Source organism: Phaenicophaeus curvirostris, chromosome 1 (genome assembly GCF_032191515.1).
Source record: "Phaenicophaeus curvirostris isolate KB17595 chromosome 1, BPBGC_Pcur_1.0, whole genome shotgun sequence".
Taxonomy (NCBI): Eukaryota; Metazoa; Chordata; class Aves; order Cuculiformes; family Cuculidae; genus Phaenicophaeus; species Phaenicophaeus curvirostris.
In genome coordinates, this window is record NC_091392.1 from 165,785,345 (window position 1) to 165,804,906 (window position 19,562).

The 19,562-nt window shown below is 39.3% G+C and overlaps 1 protein-coding gene and 1 long non-coding RNA gene across 5 annotated transcripts in view; one reads left to right on the forward strand and one right to left on the reverse strand.

Annotated features, from left to right (window-relative positions):
- The window catches only part of TBC1D4 (TBC1 domain family member 4), a 113,420-nt gene that overhangs the window by 18,290 nt on the left and 75,568 nt on the right, over positions 1–19,562 (forward strand). The gene's annotated exons all lie outside the window — the stretch shown is intronic.
- LOC138733147 (uncharacterized) lies at positions 5,996–10,389 on the reverse strand. Of its 2 annotated transcripts, none has more exons than XR_011339378.1 (3): positions 9,977–10,389; positions 6,715–6,831; positions 5,996–6,452 (listed from the first exon to the last, which is right to left on the reverse strand). It is a non-coding gene; the product is annotated as an uncharacterized lncRNA (long non-coding RNA). The 2 variants fall into 2 exon arrangements; XR_011339377.1 differs by having other exon boundaries at positions 10,076–10,164.

Below are 19,562 nucleotides of genomic sequence, written 5' to 3' on the forward strand. Positions count from 1 at the left end.
ACTTGTAAGTATTTAAGTGATGATTCTTTTCAAGCTGATGTCTTAAGGCACAGATCTTTTAGGGGTTCTTGGACAAGTCTAGCTGACTTCAGGAAGTTGGCTCACGTTTATAAGTTTTCTTGAAATCAGCTGCAAGCCCAAAATTTGACTGGGAGTATTAACCTGAAGAGCACCATAGCTAGGTCGTTTCTACATGAAAGCTTTTTGTAAAGTTTTCTTTTTATCAAGACCTTTACTTATTTTCTTTTACTTATTTGTTAGCTGATTTGAAACATGCTGTAATAGGAGTATATCTAGGATGTCACCTATCCTCTTCCAGCAGGCAAACTTCAGTAGACTATGAGTATCAACTTCAAATAATTGCAATATATTCTTAAAAAGAAGCTGTTCCTTGATTTGCCACAAATTTAGGTACTCAAGAACCTGCTACTGGATCTTTCTTGCAAATGCTTTTTTTAGTAGATTGCAGTTTTATGTGACATTCTGATAACTCTCAGGATCTGTTGGTAAAAGCAGCTTTGCTAGAGGTGTGCCATACATAGTAAGAGTGAGGACATTGCTCTTTGACAAAGTCCTTTTTTGATTACAGGAGCCCCTGTAGACACCAGAAGGTACAGTGAGTCTGTAGAGAATAACCTGACCACAATTTCTAGTATATTTACTGTTTTTACCAAATATTACCAAATAATTTACCAAATACTTGGTATTATACATTGATGTACTCCTTTTACCTGCTTTAAAGTGTTTTCTGAGCTATTTACTACTACAGCATCTGAATGTTTTCGAAAAGCATTATTAAATGTATTTTCACATTTGTGAGAGAAGGCAAATTTGGGGAGGAGGGAAATCCCAGGAAGGGATTTTTAATTGACTAGAAAGAGGAAATATCTATTATGTGAATACTCAATTTAGGGTGTTTAGGAACTCTTGTCATAGAAGAGAATCATAGAATCGTAGAATGGTTTGAGTTGGAAGGGACCTTATAAATCATCTAGTTCCGAAGCAGCTGATATACCAACTTCTATTCGAGCTCTTACTTCCCAGCCTTCTCGCCCATCAGACTCCAGGACCTTAAATCAGTCACTCAGGCACAGAGAAGTGCACAAAGCGAGACCACAGGAGACCACAGCTGTAGAAGATGACTAGACAGTCTCCTTTACTACAGTTTATCTTCTGTAACTACAAAGTCTTCTTCTCTGCTTTTGTTTTCTCAGGCCATGTACAACAAGCTTGCATATAGATGGAGCAAGCAGATTGTCTTCCCTAGTTCTGAGATTGTCCATTTTTTAATGTAAATGAGCTGGCGGTTTTGCAGAGAGAAAACCATCCATCTTGAACCACTGATTGCAAGTGTAATATGCATTCCTGAAGTCCTGAACAGTTACACAATTGCTGTTGTGTCTTGAATGTTGACTTTGTAAGCTGGATAGTTCTACAGTGGTTTTGCATGCACCAACAGCTTTCAGGAAAAGCAAATGAAAAAAAAGAACAACCCACTACAGCATCGTAAAAGTATATGTGATACTCACAAAACCTGTAAAAAACCTCGCTAGCTTCACTGCATAATCTCTGTCCCTTTAGAGGTATAGGATAACAGATGACAATAGAAGACTCTTGCCCCCTATTGCTAATGAAAAAAAAATTATAAATTCCCAGACGTTTATTGAGACAAAACATTTCATGTGCTAGAGGGAGAATTATAGTGGGTACTATACTGCATTCTACTTCCAGATGGTCTTTGCTTCTCCATCACAGCTCCTTCCCAGTTTGCAGGCTGCTGCCATTGGACTTTTTAGCACTCAGTGAGGCTGTTACATTCTCGAGGTTTTTCTTCCCTGAGCTCTGTGGCTTTATCAGTCTTTTTGTATTGGCAGTTCCTGGTCAGAACAGGTCCTCATCAGTTTCTCTTGCTTGCTTTTAGCTCTTTCTTCCTGTCATTTGTTTGGCCACTTACTCTTTCAGCTCCCTCTGCAGTTCTTGAGTGTATTGCAAATCCACTGCGAGTGGTATTTGCCGGCAGAAATTGCTACATTTTGAATGAAAGTACTTCCACGGTCTGGTTAGCATCCAGGGATTCTTACCACTTGCATATATTTACTACCAAACACCTGTTAGGCAGCATTTGCAGAGGTTTATAATTGGGATAGATTTCAGTGAAGACAAGAACTGCACATTCTACACAAAGATGAATCTGAAGAGTCCAAATCCCCTGGAAGAGTTACTTGTAGTAATTTTTGGGTTTTTTTTACACAGGAGCCAAAATCCAAGGAAAGTTGTATTTCTTTCTTAGCAGTGATGGAACTATTTGGAAGACGTCAGTCCAGAAAGCTTGGCAAAGTTGTGATCTTAAAACAGAACCTTGTAGCATGAATTATTGGCTCAGTTGAGCAGCCTTTCATTCCAGGAGACATATGTAATTTTTATTTTAAAACTATTGATGAGGGATAAGCAGTCCAGGGTGATGCTCTCCCATAGAGGAATAGGCGTTGTCTTAAATTGTTGAATGTGTCATCGAGTTTATTCCATATGGATTTCCTGGGCTACGGAAGTGGAGGGGTGTCTTTTTCTGTAAGAGATCTTCAGCTCAGAAGGGAGGAGAATTTTACTAAAAATGGTGGGGGAAAAAGGAATGAAACTGAATGTGTTATGAATTAATTTAGTCTCAGACATGGGTATGTGGAAATGAGAAATTAAATATGTTGAAAACACATTCAGACTTAATGTAGAGAACGTTTTCTTTTTGTGTTTGAGGTTCATAGAATCGTAGTGTGATTTGAGTTGGAAGGGATCTTAAAGATCATCCAGTTCCAACTACACTGACATGGGCAGGGACACCTTCTTCTGGATCAGGTTGCTCAAAGCCTCATCCAACCTGGCCTTGAACACCTCCAGGGATGGGTCATCCACGACTTCTCTCTGGGCAACCTGTTCCAGTGCCTCACCACCCTCGCAGAAAAACATGTCTTCCTATTATCTATATAATATTATGTTATATATTCTATATATAATCTATAATATTAGGTTTATATAATAAAAGGTCATAATAGAAAAGAAAACATGATTAGAAGAAATTAAAGCTATACTAGTTTCTGTTATTATTTTGAACTTTAGACAAAGATTTCCATCTCTAAGACCAAACTTGTGCTGGTATTCAATAGTAAATGTCCCTGGCTGGTGCTAACAAGTTGATATTATAGAATGATAAATCTATATTTGAAATTCTGCTGATGAGTAAAACCAATTGAAAGCTCAGCTCTTTCACAGAAGATTCTTTCACGTCTGTCCCATTAATGCAGGTTAAACAGGGTCAGTACAAATGCTACATGTGAGGCGGATCTCCAGAAAGGGTAGAAGAGATGAAGATGACTAACGTGCCTTTTTGGCTTCTCATTGGAGTCCAGGTTTGTGATGCTGGTTCTCTGAGAGGGAAGTACAGCATCAGTTTATGCCAAGCCAAGGTGAGGGGTATTTTCTCAGGTGTGGGAGCATGTGCTCACACCTTATTGGCTGTTGCTGGATATGGCAGGGTTACTCTGTGTGTGAAAGCAAGAAATGGGCACAAAATCCACCACTCTGCTTTTCTTTCACTTAAAAGACATTTTTTTCTTTTACGACTGAAATCCACAGATGCTTTTTGTGTTTTGAAAATACAAACCATACAAGTTATTCCTAAACACAGTGGAAAGAGGATGTTTTCCTTGGAACTCAGCAGGGCATTGGGCGTTCATGGCCTCACAACTGCAGATGGGGTGGGCAGCTGGTTTTGCTATGGGAGTGTTAATGTCAGACTTCTCTTGCTTTCTGAAATTTGCCTGTTCAGAAGTGCTGTTTCTATTCATGTTTTACAAGAACGTTTTTTTTTTCTGATGTATTTTAAACACTGGAGCACTGTAGTTTCCCTCCAGATGGACTGAGAAGAGGAACTAGAGAGGAACCCTTTTCTTTGAGGGTAAGAGAAACTCCAAAAAATGGAGTTTTCTTTCTGAGATCATCTTCAGGAAGGACAGAAGATGGTAACACTGTTACCAATCATCTTCCCACTGTCTCCTAAACAGGAGGGGACAGAGCATCTTCCTGGCACTGCAGTTGTAGGGTTATGAAGAAATAAACCTCAGCTGACCTATTGGTTGTCTCTTAAGAGTAGTCAGTAAAGGCAGAACACTTGGCCTATGTATTATATGCAGTCGAGAGAGCTGGATAAACCTGTGTGTGTGAGGTACAGTGCCAAGCCTGCCTTCAAAACAAGAGAGGCCTGAAGAGATGCTTTTCAGGTCAGAGTAAAACTAGGAGGTAATCACACAGCTTAGCTAAAAGCATCTCAAGCTAGCAATGTGGTGCACATTCCCTTGATATTATGGAAATGGTCTGTGAAATTACAGTCTATATGCATAATATTTCAAACCAGCAAAACTGGTAATTTATAGATGATAGGAAATGCTAGAATTAATGAATGTCCTATGCAGTTCAGTCTAAGTAGTTTTATTTTAAAGAGGCAAGCCTTCCAATTGCATTAAAAGTAATTTCACAGGTTAAATGAATTCGGTCATGCCTGTGTACTAAAGAGTGCATTGCCCTTTTTATTATCATCTATGAAAACTGCTCTTAGCTACGTTTGAATTCAAGACACAATGGTTAGACTAGTCTGTTCCTGGTTGAAAGTGACTGATCTCGTTTTTAGAAGATATTTCCTAATAAATACATCTGTTTATCAAATGGAATTTCAGAAGGGAAATGATTAGTAATTTACTAAATTTAAATATAAAGGGCAGCTTTTTATAACCTAACTTTTAGTAATTGCTCCAAACATGCAGCAGAATAGAATCATAGAATCATAGAATCATAGAATAACCAGGTTGGAAGAGACCCACCGGATCATTGAGTCCAACCATTCCTGTCAGACACTAAACCATGCCCCCTAGCACCTCATCCACCCGTGCCTTAAACACCTCCAGGGAAGGTGAATCAACCGCCTCCCTGGGCAGCCTGTGCCAGTGCCCAATGACCCTTTCTGTGAAAAATTTTTTCCTAATGTCCAGCCTAAATCTCCCCTGGCAGAGCTTGAGGCCATTCCCTGTCATCTCATCCCCTGTCACTTGGGAGAAGAGGGCAGCACCCTCCTCTACATGCTTTTAAGGGCTCTCAAAGGGGATCTACAGGAAAGATGGGGAGGGGCTCTTTATCAAGGAGTGCAGGGTTGGGATGAGGGGTAACATTTTTATGCTGAAATAAGGGAGATTTAGATTAGATAGTAGGAAGAAATTTTTTGGTGTGAATGTAGTGAGGCACTGGAACAGGTTGCCCAGAGAAGTCATGGATGCCCCATCCCTGGAGGTGTTAAAGGCCATGTTGGATGAGGCTTTGAGCAACCTGATCCAGGAGAAGGTGTCCTTGCCCATGGCAGGGGGTTGGAACTAGATGATCTTTAAGGTCCCTTCCAACCCAAACCATTCTATGACTAAGGGCAGATATGACTGTCTTTGACAGGAAGAGGGCTGTCAGCTATTAAAAGATCTCCATTTATCTAAAACTAAGTGTAAAATGCTCTGATAGCCCTTTGAGATATATATTTAATAATTTCTAAAAATTTTTTTATAATTTCTTCTAATTTCCTTGGGTTTTCAGTGACTGTAGCACGTAGATTACCTGTAAAGACAGGGCTAATCTGTCTGCACATAAGTCAGTTTCACTTTGAAGTTTCCAGCTATGTTTATTAGTAATGGCCGCGTAGTTTCTTTTCATTCTCATCCCAGAGAAGAGAAACTAACAGTTTTTAATCTCTATCAGGTATTCCTGAATTTGAAAAAATCAGTTTGGAGAGGCTGAATTTGAGGCAAAAGCAAATTTGGTGCCCTGTATCCATTCAGTATTCCAACTTGTTTAATAGATTTAGAATAAGTATGAGCTAGGATGTAAAGATCAAAATTCTTTGCCTACTATGGACAAATGAGCTTAACACAGATTTCTGTTTAAAATATGTAACACTTCTAACTTGCGATATTGTGGACCGTATACTTTATTTTAGAGTTAAGCTTTACAGAAACGTTTGATTTTACATGATGTCTGTTGTTAATACGCTTTTCCTTTCAAGTGGAGTTTATTGTGTGCCTTCGTAGGTCCAGCTGAATTGCACTTGAGAATAATTTTGAAAAAATCTAACCTAACTAGATGCAAAGAGACAAAAAATTCCGAAATAGGCTGAAATGAGAGCATAGTGGAGTCTGATTTCTTTTGGATGCTGCAAAGAGTGCACACTATGTATATAAAGAACAATAAATCCAAATACAGACTCGATGGAGGGTGGTCCTTCAGTCTTCGTGACTTCTGAAGGTTAGAGATGTGCTTCAGAGTGTGTCCCTGTAGGTCAAGATGGTCTAGAAGAAGACTCAGTCCTGCATCCAACGGGCATCCAAAGCACCATATCCTCACCCTTTCAGCAAGAATCTTGCCATTGACTGGGAACAAAAAATGTCATGAGTCTCATTTCTGGGTTTATATATATATATGTATCTTTATATGTGTGTATATATATATATATCTCTTTATATTTATATTTTTATATATATATATGCCCTCAGAGAGAGGAGACATTTAATTAATTAAGACTCCTTCAAAATGATGGGTCTTTTTTTGAGACTGTTAATGAGCTGATGAGGTTTAGAAGCCTTTGCAACAGACTATGTAACTGGAGCAGTTGAGTGTTCAACAGTGACTTACCAGCACTTCGTTGGAATTAGGATTCCATCAGGGAGAAGGTTTCCGCAGGTAGCTTGCCTTACATGGCCAGCAGAATACTGATCCATTTTAGTTGCTTGGTGCAAGTTTTATATAGCTCTAATGTAAATGGAGAAAAATGGCTCTATTTAGCACAGATAAGCTGCCAAAATTAGAATCATAAAATGGTTTGACTTGGAAGGGACCTTAAAGATCAGGCAGTTCCAACCCCTCTGTCATGGGCAGGGACACCTTCCACTGGATGACGTTGCTCAAAGCCTGATCCAGCCTTGAGCACCTCCAGGAATTATGCTAGTTTAATTTTCAAATCAAAAGTAAGTGACAGATTTGTCTTTATTAGGAGAAATCCACAGGGATTGTGTCTTGATGTCAGGAAATAAACCAGGTTCTTACTTGGCACTTGTAAAACAGGAGACACCAGGAATGTTTTTCAGCTCATGATTCTGCTTCGTTCTGTCCGCAGCACAAGATCAGAGTTCACACTACGTCTAGTATCTTTTTTTTTTTTTCATTAGACACACAACCCCCTTGAGCAGGAGGAGAGCTATGCTGTTCTCCAGAAGACACCTCAGTCTGAAGACCAAGTCCTACCTCATTGTTCAGAGAGCACTCTGGACCAAACCTACTCACAGAGTTAACACTGCCTTATCACAGCTGTTTGTAGCATGCTATGGAAAACAGTCAGAATCCGTCTTTGAAAACTGGGTGTACCAAAATAAATCCCTTTTCCTGAGAAATTGGAACAGCTCTGTTATCAGAAGATTTTTTTTTCTGCTTTCTGCATGTTTTTGAAAGTAGATGTTTGGCAACCAACCACTCCCAGACTCCCAGAATGGAAAGATCCAAGCTGCATCCCAGATCTTTTGGTTAGCTGATGCTGGTCCCTAAGCACTAGTTCTGTCCTCTGAGCAATGAGTCAGAATATGAGAGTTCTTGACGTGCATTTCCTTAGCCCGTCATGCATATTTAAAAAAAACAGCCAAACATATATTCTTACTTTACTGTGACTTGAGGTTGACTATGTTTAGCACTTTCTGTTTTAGAGTTCCTAATCTGAATACAGGACTTCAAGCCTTTAGTGGAAACACCAAAATACTTTTGTGGAACCATGGCACCATGGACAACCATGGCACCATGGACAACTATGGTGTTACGCAAGAGCTGTTTCTAATGTATTAAAGATTAACATCTATGTAGAAAGTTAATCAAAAGTAAACGTCCTGTGCCCATAAGGTAAAAATCTCTCTCCATTTAATGATCACCCCTGTTTCTGAGATTTCCCAAAATAGATCATAAATTTAATATTTAGCCAGGCATTGTTCCATGCAGTAATCAGAGAGGAATATAATATTTCTTAAGAATGATGTTATTTACAGTGACCAACCTTTCACTTTGGATTTTCATCTTCATTATTACACAAAACTAAATCTGTTCCTTTACTTTTCCATCGTTGCATTTTCAGTTATAAGCACAGGTAGTCATTCAGACTGATGAAAATATTGATTAATTTCAAAAATATTAGGTTAATTGAACTTGCAAATATTAATTAAGGGAAGAATAAATTTGCCTCAGATCTACTTGTTCAAAAACAATTATTGATGTTTTAGTTTTGAAGTCAGTGTTTTAAAGTATGAGGTGTGTGTACCTGTTTTTATTTTAGTACATGTAGCATACTGTGTTTTAGGTTACACATTTATTTTAAGGTAAAGCATGGGTTTAGATAATAAATTGCACTATAGAGATGGGTAACTCACTATGATAGTAATTGTAGTACTAAAAATCTAGAATGATAAAAAGAAACATAGAATACAGAATACTTCATTCTACCTGTAACGTCAAAAATAATGACATTGCTGCTTCGATGGTGAAAATTTCAAGAACTTTTTTTTTTTAAATTAAAAAAAGATTAAATGGGGAAAAATGGGGCTGAGAAAAAAATTTAGTAAGTTCCTAGGAGTGAATTGAGACTCCAGTTATTAGGGAGGAAAGAACCCCAAATCTAAGGAAGCACTTACTGTAATTGACATTCTTTGATATCTGCAGCATACACAAGAGGAAATGGCCTCAACTGAGTGGTGAAGCATTGGAACAGGCTGCCAGGGGAAGTGGTGGAGACTCCTTCCCTGAAGATGTTGAAAAAATGTGTAGCTGTGGCACTTTAGGACATGGTTTAGTAGGCATAGTGGTTTGGGCTAACAGTTGGACTTGATGACCTTAGAGGGCTTTGCCAACCTTAATGATTCTATGTATATGCTGAGAAACAGTCATTATTCATTTTGGAATATTAATTTGCATTATATGGTTCCCATGAACTGAAGTTCTCAATCTGAGTTTACTTTTGACATAAAATACCACAAAACACAAGAATCAGTAAGGAAGTGCTGAGCATGAAGAACACCAGTGATGCATTCTGAAGGCTTTTCTCTAAAGACAACTTGAAAGCACAGTCATGAGATTTTATAGAATCACAGAATGGTTTGGGTTGGAAGTAACCTAAAATATCATCCAGTTCCAACCACACTGCCATGGGCAGGGTCACCTTCCACTGGATCAGGTTACTCAAAGCCTTATCCAGCCTGACCTTGAACACCTCCAGGGTATTTCCACTTGCTTGTCACTATTTTTGCAAGTCTCAAATCTCTGAGATTCCACTTGGTATGTAACCAAGGAAAAAAGAACACCTATCATCAGGGAAGTCATAGTGTAATACAACTTGAACCTGCTGAACCTTTCTTTGGCCATGTCTAGTATCCAACAGTGTAAGAGTCATAGCTATGTATATTTCTCAATTTGGTCGAGCTGTCAGCATCTTTGCTTATTCATTAGCTGTTACAAGTTCTCTCATAGTCAAAATAAGCTTTTAGCTCTCAGAAGTGGAATAGGAGATTGTCATTTGTACTCCTGAAGATTTTTGGAAGACATTAAATATAACCCTGCTCCTTAGCGTACATTAGAAGGGCTTTAGCATCGGCCCAGAACAGTAGGACTTGCTTTCTCTTCCGTGCATCCTCTCCTAAATGCCAGAAAGTTTTGATTGCTTTCATGATTTTTTTCATTCTCCTGGACACACAATTTGGACGCTTCTCCTCACCATTTAGACGTAAATGAACAAAAACTGGTTTGTGGAAGAAATTTGGAGTAATGGGTAAATGGAAGCAGTGATATTAGGGACATTTTCTCTGTCCAGTACCACAAGAAGAGGAGAAAATCACAGCGAGAACATTTTGTTCCTTACTACCCTTACCTGCATCTTTTTCCATCACAAGCCATATGCTGCTTCTCCTTGGGAAGAAGGAGTATGAAGGAGTATGGAGTATTGATGAGAATGTTACAAGAAAAATACCTTTGAAGAGGCACTACATCTTCACTTGGGGAAGGAGGATGAAAGTGTCGCATCACTGGAACTGCTTCCCTTCAGGCTTTCTTCCAGTGCAAAGGCAGTCCTTCTGGTTTGAAGTTCCTGGTATTTATAGCATTCAGCAGGCTGGTGGCTGGGGTGTTTCAATTTGTGTGTCATTTGAGCTATTTAACTGGAGAGGAAGGATGTCAGTTATTTAAGGCTTCCTCCAAGGGTTTTCAGAAATTAAACCTGCTTTAACAATGATGTTAATTGCACTGATGAAACATTTCTGTATGGGCATAGCTAGCTATTTTGGATGTATTTCTTGGACTATTTCTCTCAGTTGCCAAATTTCACTTGTTCAGGGGCTGTTAGGAAGGTTCCCCAACCAGCTGAAGACATTACATCAGCTAAATACATCGAAAGGTGACTTGACATTTTTAAATCCTATAAAGTTGGAGGGAAACACTGAAGATGTTTCTGCTTTAGTAATTCTGTTGAGGTTATTTATACTTATCTGCTTCTATATTTAATTATGTAGCAATTTAGGTTCCAGTTGGAATACAGCTACAAGATGACATATGATACTTTTAAGCAATAACATTGTGCTGTTCTTTCCTGGAAAAATAGTGTGTCAGATAAATTTTGCCATAGTTGACAGGCAGGATTAATTTTGACAGTAAGCTTTAAAGCAGTGTGGTTGGACAGAAAAATTAGCAGATATGCATATTTGCTGAAGAATCTGGATTTGCAGATTATTACGTGTATTATGAGTTGCAGATTAACATTACTTGAAAGCTTCTCCACCTTCTGTGCCTGCAGCTGTGTTCTTGGTCTCTGTGGTCTGAAAAGCTTTCCTGGTTAGAAAATGCTGGAAGAGTAACTCTCAGCTTTGTCAGCAAGTTGTTTTCTAAAGCATTTTGATAGCCGTAACGGAGTAACAGCAAACTGCAAAAGCATGCGTTTTTCTAGTTATCATTAAAAAAAGTCAAGAACGTGTTTATTTGAGAATGGGAGAAAATTGTAAGAATTTGTCTGTTATAATGCTTTTCTTGTAAAATAAACTTGAACCTTTCTTGAGGATAGGGTGAAGAAGCATGAGCTGTAGAAGAGCTGAGTGAATGGTGACAGAAATTGCCAAAAACCAATTTGGGAACAGCTGAAGGGAAAACAGTTCAGGGGCTGTTCACATATGAGTTTGAGTATCCAGTAACAGATTTGCTGTGACTCTACACAAGAGTCATAGACTCATAGAATGGTTTGGGTGTGAAGGGGCGTTAGAGATCATTCACTTCCAACCCCCTGCCATGGGCAGGGACACCTCCCACTGGATCAGGTTGCTCAGAACCTCATCCACCCTGGCTTTGCACCTCCACAGATGGGGCACCTGTGACTTCTCTGGGCAATGTGTTCCAGTGCCTCACCACCCTCACAGGAAAAAAATTCTTTCCAAAATCTAATCTAAATCTCCCCTCTTTCAGCTTAAAAACATTCCCCCTTGTCCTATCCCTGCACTTGCTGATAAAGAGCCGCTGCCCAGCTTCCCTGTAGGCAAAAGAAAAAAAGAAGCTGTAGAAATCCAGACCACATTATGTATTTTACCACATTATTTCATTTCGTTTTGTATTTCTGTAGGATATGTCCCATCCATATTTTTTTTTAAACATGCTAAATGGTTAGGCACCTTCTATCCAAGCTTATTTTTCTAAATGGGACATCATCATATCTTTGAGTGTACCCTCAGCAGGTTTACTTATGGCACCGAGCTGTGTGGAATGGTTGACACTGGAGAGGTGACTTTGACAGGCTGCCGAGGTTGACCTGTGTGAAACTCATAAAGCTCAACAGTGCAAAGAGCAAGGTCCTACACGTGGGTCAGGGCAATCCTGAGCACAAATACAGGCTGAGTGGAGAATGGCTTGAGAGCAGTCCTGAAGAGGACTTGGGAGTGCTGGTGGATGGGAAGCTCAACATGAGCCAGCAATGTGTGCTTGCAACCCATGAGGCCAACCATATCCTGTGCAGCATCAGAAGAAGTGTAACTAGCAAGTTGAGGGAGTAGATTCTGCCCCTCTGCTCTGCTCACATGAGACCTCACCTGGACTTCAGCATTCAGTTCTGGAGTCCTCGGCACAGGAAGGACATGGATCTGTTAGAGTGGTTCCAGATGAGGGCCATGAGGATCATAATAGGGCTGGAGCACCTCCCATATGAGGAAAGGCTAAGGAGCTGTTTTTTTTAGTGTAGGAAAGAGAAGGTTCCACAGAGACCTTCTAGCATCCTTCTACTACTTAAAGGGGACCTACAGAAAAGCTGAGGAGGGCTGTTTATCAGGAAGTGCAGGGATAGGACTAAGGAGAGCAGCTTTAAGCTGGAAGAGGAGGGACTTAGATTAGGAAGAAATGTTTTCTTGAGAGGGTGGTGAGGCACTGGAAAGGGTTGCCCAGAGAAGTCGTGGATGCCTCATCCCTAGAGGAGTTGAAAACCAGGTTGGATGAGCCTTTGAGCAGCCTGATCCAGTGGAAGGTGTTCCTGCCCATGGCAGGGGATTCGGAACTGGATGATCTTTAAGGTCCCTTCCAACCTAAACTATTCTTGGATTCTGTGATTCTATAGTGCAATTGAAAATAGAAGTTTACCTTATATTTTACAGAATTGTTAGCTTATATTGACAGGAAAAAAGTACACACGCTCCCAAAATAATATAAATGCAGCTTGATTTTTAAAATTTAGGTTAAATTAGCAGAACCACCAGTGGAACCAAAAAATGGTTGAATTAAAATCAGTTGCCATTGGAAGTACCAGCAAGTAAACCCCCTATGCCGTTTTTGCATAGGCTTTATTTGGAATATCAAGGTGTTATATTTCCCTCTTCCTTCCTAATTTTAAGGAAAATCAACTGAGACTTGAAGTACCTGAAAGGAGGTTGTATTGAGATGATTGCTGGCCTTTTCTCCCAATTAACACGTGATAGGATGAGGGGCGATAGTCTCAAGTTGAATCAGGGCTGGTTTACATTGGATATTAGAAAACATTTCTTTACCCAAAGAGTGCTGAAGCAATGGAAGAGGCTGCCCAGGGAACTGCTGGAGTTACCATCCCTGTAGGTATTAAAATACTTGGTAGATGTGGCACTTAGGACATGATTTAATAGGCACAGTGGTGTTCATCTGATGGTTAGACTGGATGATCTTAGAGGTCTTTTCCAGCCTTAATGATTCTATGTATGCAGCCTGGCAATATAGACACCTGCTAACGTTAACACGAAAGAGCTGGTGTACACAGACCCTACAGATAGTTGATGCAGTGGCTGAAAAGTGGCAAAATCCTTGCCAAGTAGATACCTGGAAGCTGAACGTGCACAGCTGACAATTAAAAGTCCAGAGATTATTTGGGATAGCTTTTAAGCACACTGGTCAAAACAAGATGTGTCATGGTTAGTTATGGGATTATAAAGCCTCAGTAAAACAATACCTAGAACAATCAGAAATAATTATAGGGTAAGGGCCTAAAATGCAAAACGTTTTGCTGCTGGATACTTCTTGACATGATGAAAGAATCAAACAAACTCCCCTTACTTAAATGCAGGAGGAACACATTTGAACCTAATCAAATCAGAAAGCATTTTAAGCAATCATGGTATTTTTAATTCTGTATCCAAATCTGAAATTTGCTTTCTGGAAAAGCAAGATAGAACAAAAGTTACTTTTGTTAAACATTATTATAAAGTGATGGTATCTGAACCGTAGGCATGGTGATGTTGGGCTGGTGGTTAGACTGGATAATCTTAGAGGTCTGTTCCAAACTTAATGATTCTATAAAAGTACCGTTCAGATTTAAATTGTTATTCTTTAACTAGAAGATGGTAGCATATTCAATTTGATGATGACTTACACCAGATTTTGCTTATTATGCTAACTTTATTCCTTTTTCATATTAGGAATGTAGGATGTGATGTCTTGTATCGATAAATTTTGAGACAAACTTCAGGAGCATCATTTTCTGGTTAGCTTATAACCACCAAACATTGAAAGTGATCTAACTTAGAAAAATTAATAGTTATTCGTTATATAGCTTCTAGATCAGTGATCTAAAAACATCATATGTTTTCAGGATTAATTAGGGTACTCAAAAAGCTAAATCAAAACCCTCTATATAAGAGAAATATAATGAAATAACTTCTTGAAGTACTAGCTTAAGCAAACATCACCTGAAGTAGATAATTTATATATGCCTTTGAATGTGGTATCAGGTGTTTCCTGTGTAAAATCTTGGCCCCACCTCATTATTGCTCATTTGCCAGCGTTCTTGAGGAGAAATAGAGTATGTAACAGAAGCAGACTTCTAGGAGAAGCAATTAAACTGGGTTAACTTCCTATGTCTGTTTCAATGGAAGTGTTTGGTGTTCGTCAGTATGTTAATAGATACAAACGAAGGACTTGTGTAAAAGTAAGCATTTTTGGTTTTTATTTTGTCCTTTATATTGTAGTTAAGCATCATTTTTATAAAGCTGTGAAAGACAATGGCGGAAATCAAAGAAATTACTTGGATTTAGTAGCTGGTTAAATTATGTAAGTGTTATCTTTTAAGGTATCTAAGAGTTTATTAGGATGTCTCCAGAGCTGACTTGCATGGTGCCTTCTTTGTTCTCTTGCCATGTTCCATCAAAGTAGTTGATAATGTGTCATGTTGTAAACCTATCACTTATTCCCCCTATGTAGTGTAGTGGGTTTTTTACACAAACTGATCTTTTTTTCTTTGTAAATATATATCTAAATCCTAATTCTTGGGGTTTTTATGTAGTATAAATCCACAAATAGTGCTTTCAGGCTTAGGGGTTCTAAGTAAATTGTTATTTCTGCAATGAGGGACTGTAGCTACAAAAAGTGCCTGTCCTAAAGCCGTGGAGATGATATGTACCTGCTGGATTGGAGCTGTTATTTTCCCGTGCAAAATCTATACTCTAGACATAGGATTATTATTCCTTGTTTTTTATCTAGTGGAAAGCGTTGGGCTGGAGGGGTGGAGCAGGATGAGCTTTAAGGTCCTTTCCAACCTGAAACATTCTCTGAGTCTATAGTCTGATAGAGGTGGGGTGTCAGTGCCATGGAACTAGTGCTTCAAAGGTCTAGGAAGGTAGGGGTGATTAAAGGAAAGGAGGTTTGCTCTTGGCAGAGGGGTCTCTTCCTCTAGTATTTTGGCCTAAGCTGTGGAGCCTGATTTTGTTATTTTAGTTACAGGAGAAGGCAAAAGTTGAAGCTAGAAAAAAGTTCCACTCTAGTACAGAGACGTAAGCTTTAGTGCATCAGGTTATGCATCAGGCTTTTACCGTCCTGTATCCAAAGAGCAGCTGGCTGGTACCTTTACTTATAGCCAAGATTTAAAAACAGGGCACATATGGGAGTGAAAATCCTATGACTGTGGGTTGTATTTCACAAAGCACTGCCTTTTTGTAATGAGACCTCCAGCGGTCATACAGAGTGCATCTGTTCACCAAAATAATGTTTCAGTATTCAAACAGGAGCAGGGCTTACATCTGTTACGAGCCCAGTCCCAATAAACTCAGTGTGTTGTGGTGGAGTCCTGCTATTCTAGGAGAACAAAACTGTCAAAAATAGGGAGTGTTAACTGTAGGTACTAAACCTAGAAACATGTGAAGGAATCACTAGTTGTAACATTTGTGGAGGATAATGGCAATCATGAACAGCATGTACCTTGCTACATGTTTTACTGTGCTGTTTGAGTGGCAGATTTTATCTAATTACAACAAAGCTGATAAGATTAACAGTTGGAGTTGCTCGTGCACAGCTGAACAGCTACAGTCAGTGCTGCATTGCAGTAGGAGCTGTGCAGTCATAAAGACACAAACTTGTCCTTGAAGAGCTTCCCATTTGAATTGACATACATTATACTGAAGGCATCCACTCTGGGAAGTGTTTCTTGACTCCAGCACCAAACAGATGGGAGTCCTGTGTTCAAGCTTGCCCGGATAGCTCCCTCCAGAGAGTCCTGGCTGTGTCCACACTGCTTGGCATGTGCTTATCTGGGTCTCTTGTGGAGCAATCACAGGGTGTCTCAGGATAGGTAGGCACGTTGTGTGATTCAGAGTGTTTCGGATATGAGGCTAGAGTTGGTGGCCACAGGAGTGACGTTATACCATGGTATTGAAGTAATCATATTGTGTCCTAGGAGTTGGATGAAGGGAGGGAGTGGGTGACTGAGGGTAGAAAGCAGTGTTTGAGCTTTAGTAATGAAAGTTCAGGGGGAGAAAAGGTCAAGTTTGGTGTTGTGGCACTATTTTCCTTTATTGTCCTGGTGTTCTGCAGCAGATAATAACTTGGCTTAATGCTTCATGTTTGAGCAAACTAACTGGGTAAGATGGTGAAAGCCAATAAGGTGCTTGGGAGTGAATTTGTATGCACAGTGTGGGTGAGCAGAGGTGAACCTGTGGGCTAAAATTGGAAGTAAGTGGCAGGTGGAAAGCCGTCAAGAAACATTTTCAAGGGACTTTATTTAGATGGATGTAAGAGCACCAGTGAAAATATCTGGCTGTCTACTTGCCCATAGTGAACAAGAGAAATCTTCTGAGTGGCTTGATGTGAAGAAGTAAAATGCTGAGGGCCTTTTTTTTTTTTTTTTAAAGGAAAGTAGATATGAGTAGACCTTTTTGACTGACTGTTGCATTTCTCTGGAGAAACTTAAAGGCAGTTGTAGCCACTCAGACTGGCAGTGTAAGAAGCAAATGACTGAATTTGAGGAAATGGCCTCAAGTGAGTTTAGATTGGATATTAGGAAAAATTTCTTTACGGAAAGAGTGGGTGAAGCATTGGAAGAGGCTGCCCAGGGCAGTAGTGTAGTCACCATCCCTGGAGGTGTTCAAAAAATGTGTAGGCATAGTACTTCGGGACATGGTTTGGTATGCACAGTGGTGTTGGGCGGACAGTTGGACTGGATAATCTTAGAGGTCTTTTCCAACCTTAATGATTCTGTGGTTCTATGAATTAATCACAGATAAGTTTGTGTGTGTGGAGAGCTTCGGGTGAAGTTAATTGTTAGGATGCTGGCAGTATCTAACAGCAACTGTGTCTGCTTACAGATGTAAATGAAAGTTTTAGTGATGAAGAGGTAGTTTCCCTCATAATAAAGAGGGAGTTCTTCCAGAAAGCAAATAGATGATGCTGAACCATCTTCTGCTGTCTGATGAATGTGATGTCCATATTTGTGGCTAATTTCCTTTCTATTTACGCACAAAGTAGGATATTTCATTTTATTAATGCAAAATATTTGTAAATCATTGTTTGTATTTGGCAGATTGCATCTTTAGGAATAGTGAGTTTGTTTTACCTAAAGAACATTTATGTATCCATTTATAAAGTTCTAACTTATTTCCAGTATTCTACAGGAGTATGACAGAAGTTACTTGAGTTATTCTTCGTGTCAATTAAGGAGTTTGCCAGTAGCTCTCTTGATTCATGATTGAATGCTCATATGATGCTTGGACTTCCCTGCCTTTGTATTTAATGAGAAAAACTTAGACTCTGAATTTCAGAGCCAAAAGTATTTCCTAATAGTATCAGGAAATATTTCCACAATAAAGATTTCAAATTGCCTGCTGGTTGAAAGCATCATGATGAGGGAAAAACCCCACGGTAATATTTTATTCCAGCATCTATGAATTTTCACACTGTAGTTTAGTGTTGCTATAAAATCATTTCTATGCCAGACTAAAAAGGGGTCTCACACTGTAGACTCGTAACCTGTCCTTGGGTATGATTATGGGATTTGGTTGCTGACTGTCCTGACACTCACTCAGTAACTGTACAGAATAGGAGAACATGTAGTGAAGCTTCTTTTTTATGAAACTATTAATCTCTGACTTTAAGAATGGTCTGTGTCTAACAGTAGCAAACAGAGGCATGTGCTATCGTTCTGCCAGGCACTTGTCTCCTGGGTTCTTTGATGTGTGGTCTCATAACCTTCAAGAAGGAATGCATGTATCACTTATCATGAAATTACAGCAAATGCAAAGTACTGGTTTGAGATCTTCAAGTCTTTAGAACTAGATTATTCTGTGATAGTTGTAGCACCTAATTGGTATTTATGAAGTTTTTAAGGGTTTTTCTGCTGTGTTATGTTGATACTATGACTTCTCTGGCTTATCAAAGCACGTAGGTGAGTGAGGCTCTATCTGCTGCAGGGGTAACAAGTTCAAGTATTGAATCCAAGATTCTAAAGAATTCTTAAGAATTTGTTACACAGATATTGGTGTAAACTATACTTGGTTATGAGTTACAGGCGTGGAACAGGAACGTGGGGTGGTGATGGTGCAGGGGAAAGAATCCAGTAAAACAGCCATGATTTCTTAAAACATTTACAAGTTAGATGTCTTCGTATCCGTTGCTTTGTGGCAACTATAAATGACATTACTGGCCCTGTTGTTTGTTTCTTTGCTTGGTTGCACCGAACTGAACAGCAAAGATGGTTTGTGCCGCTTCAGTGATAAAAGTGTGTGTAATGTTTGCACAAAATACAAACCTCCTGGACATGTGTTTCATCCATAATCTGGTACACGGCAATTACAGCCACCAGCTTCCTAAGGAGTGGGTATTTTATCTGTTTCATTGACCACTGATTAACTCCTTTCACTCTTCCAGCAATTTCTGTTTAAAGAAATGTAAATAGAAGTATTTCATTCTCAGATTAAGGTTTAAGAGATCCAGCAGCAAAGTACATGATAAGGTGTTTGCACTGCATGCACTAGAGAAATGCTAGAGAAGATTATGGGGAGGGAAGGATTATTATTACAGGAAGAGTTGAAATAGGCTGGGGAAAACTGTCTGCATCTGTGTTTAAGGGATGATCTTTGCTTTCTTCTATGTCATTGCGACAGTCTTGAAACTACACTGCAATACTTTACCAAAAAACAAGTCTTAGTCCCTTCTTATAATCCCATATCAATTCATTGTGTTTTTCAATTGACATGCGAGGATTGTGTCTCCAGTAAGGCAGGACACGGCCTTTTGTTTAACTTCTGTGTCTGCTCCTTCAGAGAGTGCTTTAAGCAATGTGCATATGAAATAGGTGCTGAACTATCACGTGTTCCCCTTTTTACTGCTGAAGTTGTAAAAAAGCAATGGAATCGTGTAGTCATGTGCAAGTAAATGCTTTACATGTAACTTGGCTAAAAAGTTTGTAAAATGTTTTACAGTAGCTGAAACCTGAAAAGTTTCAGCCCCCAATTATTTGGTTTCATTTGTCAAAAATGATGAAACCTTAGTTGAAACACATTCTATGCTTCTGTACCTCAGGGTCTATATCTGCTTTTGAGAAGCTGCATGCATTTCATTACTCAAGTGCTTGCATTGATCATTAATATAGTAGATGGTTACATAGCTATATGTCACTTAGAAAAATGCCAGTTCTGTCATGCTTTCCCCTCTCTCCCACCTTATTCCTGAGCATTCTCCTAAAACAGAGCTCTGATCCCATG